Consider the following 6,043-nt stretch of genomic DNA (forward strand, 5'->3'; position numbering starts at 1 on the left):
GGGAGCACTCTGGGTAAGGTGCAAAAGGGCACAATCAAAGCCAGCAAGTTGGGAAACCTGCCCACAACATTAGATTCAACATAAATGTGCTAATCAAATACACACGCTCGCATATGTAAACACAGTTTGACAGATGCAAAGTAAGCACACGGTTTTCTGCATAAACTTTGTAATTCTTTAAATCCTTTCTCCATTTACCTCATACAAACATGCAGTATGTGCTTAGTAGGTGTTAAAAAGCAATGGCGCTTTGCCATCTTTGAAAAACTTTTTTTATTTTTTTATTTGCCATTTTATGTATGTTGACATTCAAACTCGACTTTGCCGGTCGCTATGGTTTACAGTAGAGATAACAGACGAAATAAATCGGTTAATATATGACATATGACTCTAGATAGCATTAAAACATCAGCTCTAAATCCTAGAAAATGTCCTATATAAAGAAATTAACTGGATTTAATGCATGTGAGGTTTCTAAGTAGTAGTTTAGCCAGACATTTAGGGTGTTTAATGTGTTGGGAGAACGTTGTGAAACGGTGCTTTTCATATTTCAGTGCTGCGTCGAGTATGGATTGAAAAGTTAATGACCTGCGTGATTTAGATTCTACAAATTCAAGTGTTATCTAATATGTTTAGATACAGAAATGCATGGCAGTTTTCAACACAATCTCACAGCAATTTGTAACTTTTTGATTCAGTGGCTAATTCATATGAATTCAAACAATCTCATTCATACAATTTAGCACGATTTGCTTATTCGCCAATGAGGGTTGGGTTTAGGGGTGGTGTTGGGTGCCACTCTTCCTTTTTAAAATCATGCATTTTAGTACGACTGAATTTGTATTCTAATTATTACAGGGAATGACTCCTATATAAAGAAATTAAATAGATTTTATGCTTGTGAGGTTTCTAAGTAGTAGTTTAGCCAGACATCTATGGTGTTTATGGTGTTGGGAGAACGTTGTGAAACGGTGCTTTTCATATTTCAGTGCTGCGTCATGTATGGATTGAAAAGTTAATGACCTGCGTGATTTAGATTCTACAAATTCAAGTGTTATCTAATATGTTTAAATACAGAAATGCATGGGAGTATTCAACACAGTCTGACAGAATTTCTTAACTTTTTGATTTTGTGGCTAATTCATATGGATTCGAACAATCTCATTCGTACAATTTAGTACGATTTGCTTATTCGCCAATGAGGGTTAGGTTTAGGGGTGGGGTTGGGTGTCATGCCTCCTTTTTAAAAATCGTACGTTTTCGTACGACTAAATTTGTATTCGAATTATTACAGAAAATGTCTTCTATATTAAAAAAATGAAATGGATTTAATGCTTGTGAGGTTTCTAAGTAGTAGTTAAGCCAGACATTTATGGTGTTTAATGTGTTGTGCGAATGTTTTGAAATGCTGCTTTATATTTCAGTGCTGCGTCGAGTATGGATTGAAAAGTTAATAAACTGCGTGATTTAGATTCTACAAATTCAAGTGTTATCTTATATGTTTAGATACAGAAATGCATGGGAGTTTTCAACACAATCTGACTGAAATTCTTAACTTTTTGATTTTGTGGCTGCATAGTCCATGGTGTATGTGTGTGAATGAGTGTGTATGAATGTTTCCCAGTGATGGGTTGCAGCTGGAAGGGCATCCGCTGCATAAAACATATGCTGGATAAGTTGGCGGTTCATTCCGCTGTGGCGACCCCAGAATAATAGAGACTAAGCCAAAAAGAAAATGAATTAATGAAATTCAAGTGTTATCTTAATTGATTAGATATAGAAATGCTTTGGAGTTTTCAACACAATCTCACGGCAATTTGTAACTTTTTGATTTATTGGCTAATTTGTATGAATTCGTTGGATCTTATTCATACAATTTAGTATGATTTGCTTATCCCCCAGTGACGAATGGGTTTAGAGGTGGGGTTGGATGCCACGCTTACTTTTTAAAATCGTACGACTGAACTCGTACGAAATGGCCACTAAAGCGTAGTGACAAAATGTAAAATAGTTAGAGCTTTTTATGTGCATCTGTAAGCCACAAAACCTTTTTTTCTCATATGTTGGCGTGCAAAATCTCATTAACGCTATATTTTGAATCTGAATTCTTGTTAAACCTCTGTGATATCATTTTTTTGGCTGCAGCCTCAGTACTGTTTGCGTCGATCAGTCATTCATTTAGCAATGTGTTTGTTGCAGTTAAGAAGTGACGAGTGAGAACAGAGTTGGACTGCGGACGTAACCCTGAGGAACGCCAGACCATGTTGCTGAGTTTCACCACTTGTGGTTTGGTGCGATGATAAAATCCAATGTCTAATTGCCAGGCAAGCTGCACAAACTCACTGCTTCACTCTTCAAGAGTTTATTTGAGGAAATAACAGCTGAATTTTCAGAACTGAAGGTAACGGTCAGTACAGTTCATGTTCCATCAGGATCACTGTGGTTTGGCTTGTAATGAGAGATGGCATGAACTCACAGTTTATTGTTATTTCAGTGTTTTGCTCAAACAAATCTGAATAGTTAAGTTTGATCAGATATGTTTTTCTGTTCTACCTTATTATGCCAGATCATATTAAAAACCTATCGTGTTTTTAAAACACACAGATATGCATACAGCACAGTTTTTAAGCATAACCTCAACATTTTTATTTGTTTTTAGCCATTCATTTACATGACAACTTTATTTCGGGGGCCTGAAAATCAAAAAAGAAGTTGAAAAGGTTTCAAAGTGAAAGCTTTAAAAAAATCTACCATTTAAACAAAACATAGTGTGATTAGCTGCATCTGAAATCACATACTTCCATACTATATAGTACACTAAAATCAGTATGTCCAAATTCATAGAATTCGAAAAACCATAGGCGAAAAGCACCCGCATGACCTACTACTTCTGGCGTGCTTCTGAAAAGTGCATTGGATGGACGCTATGCTATCTCATGATGCACCGTGAGAGAATTCATGAACGGGAGTAAAGTGACGCAACTGATGCGGGTAGGTCACGTGATCATTACAAGATAGCAGATGTAGTACGTCCCGAGTTCCATTCATACTACTCACATTTGTACTGTATAAACATACTTTTCTAACAGCTGAGTGACATGTTTACTGCCTAATCTTGGTTAGGACACTCTTGTAAAAGAGATTTTTAATTTCAGTGTGCTTTCCTGGTAAAATAAAGGTTATAATAATAATAATAATAATAGTTTGAATTAAATTCAAATCCAGTACCTACTGAGTACTAGGCGATTTTGGACAGCTATTGTCTTTAGGCATGCACAAGTACTTTAATACTAATTGTACTTTATTTGTGTACATGTGCAGGCACGTCTTTACAAAGTTACTACTGGCCTGTTATATGTTGTACTGTTATACTACTGGCCTGTTATATGTTGTACTGTTATACTACTGGCCTGTTATATGTTGTACTGTTATACTACTGGCCTGTTATATGTTGTACTGTTATACTACTGGCCTGTTATATGTTGTACTGTTATACTACTGGCCTGTTATATGTTGTACTGTTATACTACTGGCCTGTTATATGTTGTACTGTTATACTACTGGCCTGTTATATGTTGTACTGTTATACTACTGGCCTGTTATATGTTGTACTGTTATACTACTGGCCTGTTATATGTTGTACTGTTATACTACTGGCCTGTTATATGTTGTACTGTTATACTACTGGCCTGTTATATGTTGTACTGTTATACTACTGGCCTGTTATATGTTGTACTGTTATACTACTGGCCTGTTATATGTTGTACTGTTATACTACTGGCCTGGAATATGTTGTACTGTTATACTACTGGCCTGTTATATGTTGTACTGTTATACTACTGGCCTGTTATATGTTGTACTGTTATACTACTGGCCTGTTATATGTTGTACTGTTATACTACTGGCCTGGAATATGTTGTCGTTCCTTTTCGCGCTTACTAGTTGACCACTTACCTCCATGTGGACAGGTTTCACTCTGTTACCAGTTTTTCCAGTAGCTCGCCATGCACATCAGAGGATTTGAGACGCAGAACAGAGTTGACTGTGATGATGGAGTTTGAGTCCAGTGAAGAACGATTCTTAAAAGCAGCTCAAACAAAAACAAAAGCCAAAAAACAACCAAACATGTAAATAACAGGGTGAGATTGTGGTGGTCTTTTTCTGGATTGCTTTTGAAAACACTATTGGTTGGGTTTAGGGAAGGGGGTGGGTGCTCCTTAATCGGTTCTTTTTAAAACAATATCGGTTGGGTTTAGGGAAGGGGGTGGGTGGGTTGATCGATCGATTGGTCAGTCAGTTAATTAGTTGACAGCGGCCTCTGGTGGATTTATGCGAGAACAGCAAGTGTGAATGGCACTTGCGAGAGAAATTTATGATCTCAAAAAGCGTACACAGCGGCCTCTGGTGGAAACGTGGCTTCTGCGACATATTGGGTGTCTTCAGAAATGTATATAAGCGTACATATACAGAATAAGCCTGGGTTGGACAAACCTGTTTAAAGACTATCATTATAATTTTTTCATTTTGTTTTATTTTTGTTTGTTAAGATAAAAATAACATGTAACATGACCATTCAATACATCAGAAATAATGTGTTGTCGACTGAATTTAAAACCGGATAAATCCAATTTCAATTGGCAATTTATAGTAAGAACAATTATGGATCCTTCCAAACTCAAATTGGTCCCTTTTAAGTCCCCTTTTGAGTAATTTGTGACACAAAATAATGCAAAAGTATTTTCCAAAGAAAAAAATGTTGGTACCCTACTTGCTTAATCCTATTAAAGCTTTCCTTCATGGCATAAACACCTTGAAGTAATTAGTGCATAGGGATAAGCCCTCCATAATGGAACGCAGCCATTTTTTTAGCTCATATGTAAGAAGAAGAGAAGCTTTACATCATATTCCCAAGACATGATTACAGCGCCCCCAACAGGACCTAATGAGTTTCAACACACACACATGAACGTATTCCCTCACTTTTTGCTCTCTTTTCCCTTCATGTTGCTCTCCATATAATGGCGACAGCTTCAAAACCCAACACACCCATGCACCCAAAACCGCAAACGTCTCTCTAATCAAAACCTTTCTGTCTCACTGCCTTCTTTGTCACACACTCTTGCGTACAGATTCGATGTCATTGAGGTGCAAAGCCTCTTTTGGAAAACCACCACCCATTTCATTCTTGATTCCCCCCTCTCTCTCGTTCCCCCCGAGGCCTGTGCAATCAGTCATCTGTTTGATCATGTGGAGATGTGGCTTTAGTGTGTGTGCGTAATTCTCTCTTGGTGCTTTAAGATATAAAAGAGAGTATCCCCCTCCCGATCTTCGCTTCCTCAGTTTAAACCAGAGAAACCAAACCAGTGAAGGCTTACACATGGCGGGCTTCCAAACAGCAGGAGGTCCAGGTGGGCGAGAAGGGGGTCTGGCAACGGGACAGAAAAGCAAAATCATGCCCCTGTGCATATGATAAGATCCGCGCTCTAATCATCACACATTCGCATCCCTGCTTGCTATCGGGCATCTGGGTGACTGCAAATGCACACTCAAACAAACTTACATACACACACTGATAGGGTTGCCAGGTGTCCCTTATATACAGTGTTTTTTTTTACTAGTTTCTAAAGTATTTAGACACAAAAAGGCAGTGTGTTAAAAGTCATATTCGCATTAGATGAAGAGTCAAATGTGTTGCCTAAGGAAATCTGTTTCATTTTGCAACGGGTTGTCTCGTGGGAGTCGTCAACTTGCAACAAATGCTTCTCATTTTATCTTGGTAATCGGCCTGATATTTGACACTTCTGCATGTGGAGTAAATGAATCGTGGCATTACTACAATTGCAAAATATACTGAAAACTAGTCTTGTTTAGTGAAGCAAGCAAACAAAAAACTTGAAAATTATAAGCAATACTCACATGACATGTGAAAACTATTGCCAGTGAAAACCTTCCACCAAAATAATTATAATTTAAAGATTATTAACTGTTCCAGTGTTTATTTTGTTTAATTTTATAACTTATTTACTATTATATATACTTTATT

The 6,043-nt window shown here is 37.3% G+C and overlaps 1 long non-coding RNA gene across 1 annotated transcript in view; it reads left to right on the forward strand.

The window, feature by feature from the left end:
• Positions 1-4,583, forward strand: part of LOC141386361 (uncharacterized) — a 37,131-nt gene extending 32,548 nt beyond the window's left edge. Inside the window, exon 3 of the long non-coding RNA XR_012408215.1 lies at positions 2,200-4,583. This is a non-coding gene — a long non-coding RNA (uncharacterized lncRNA). The remainder of the gene's footprint in view (positions 1-2,199) is intronic.
• Positions 4,584-6,043: the final 1,460 nt, after the last annotated feature.

Source organism: Danio rerio, chromosome 6, assembly GCF_049306965.1.
Source record: "Danio rerio strain Tuebingen ecotype United States chromosome 6, GRCz12tu, whole genome shotgun sequence".
Classification (NCBI taxonomy): Eukaryota; Metazoa; Chordata; class Actinopteri; order Cypriniformes; family Danionidae; genus Danio; species Danio rerio.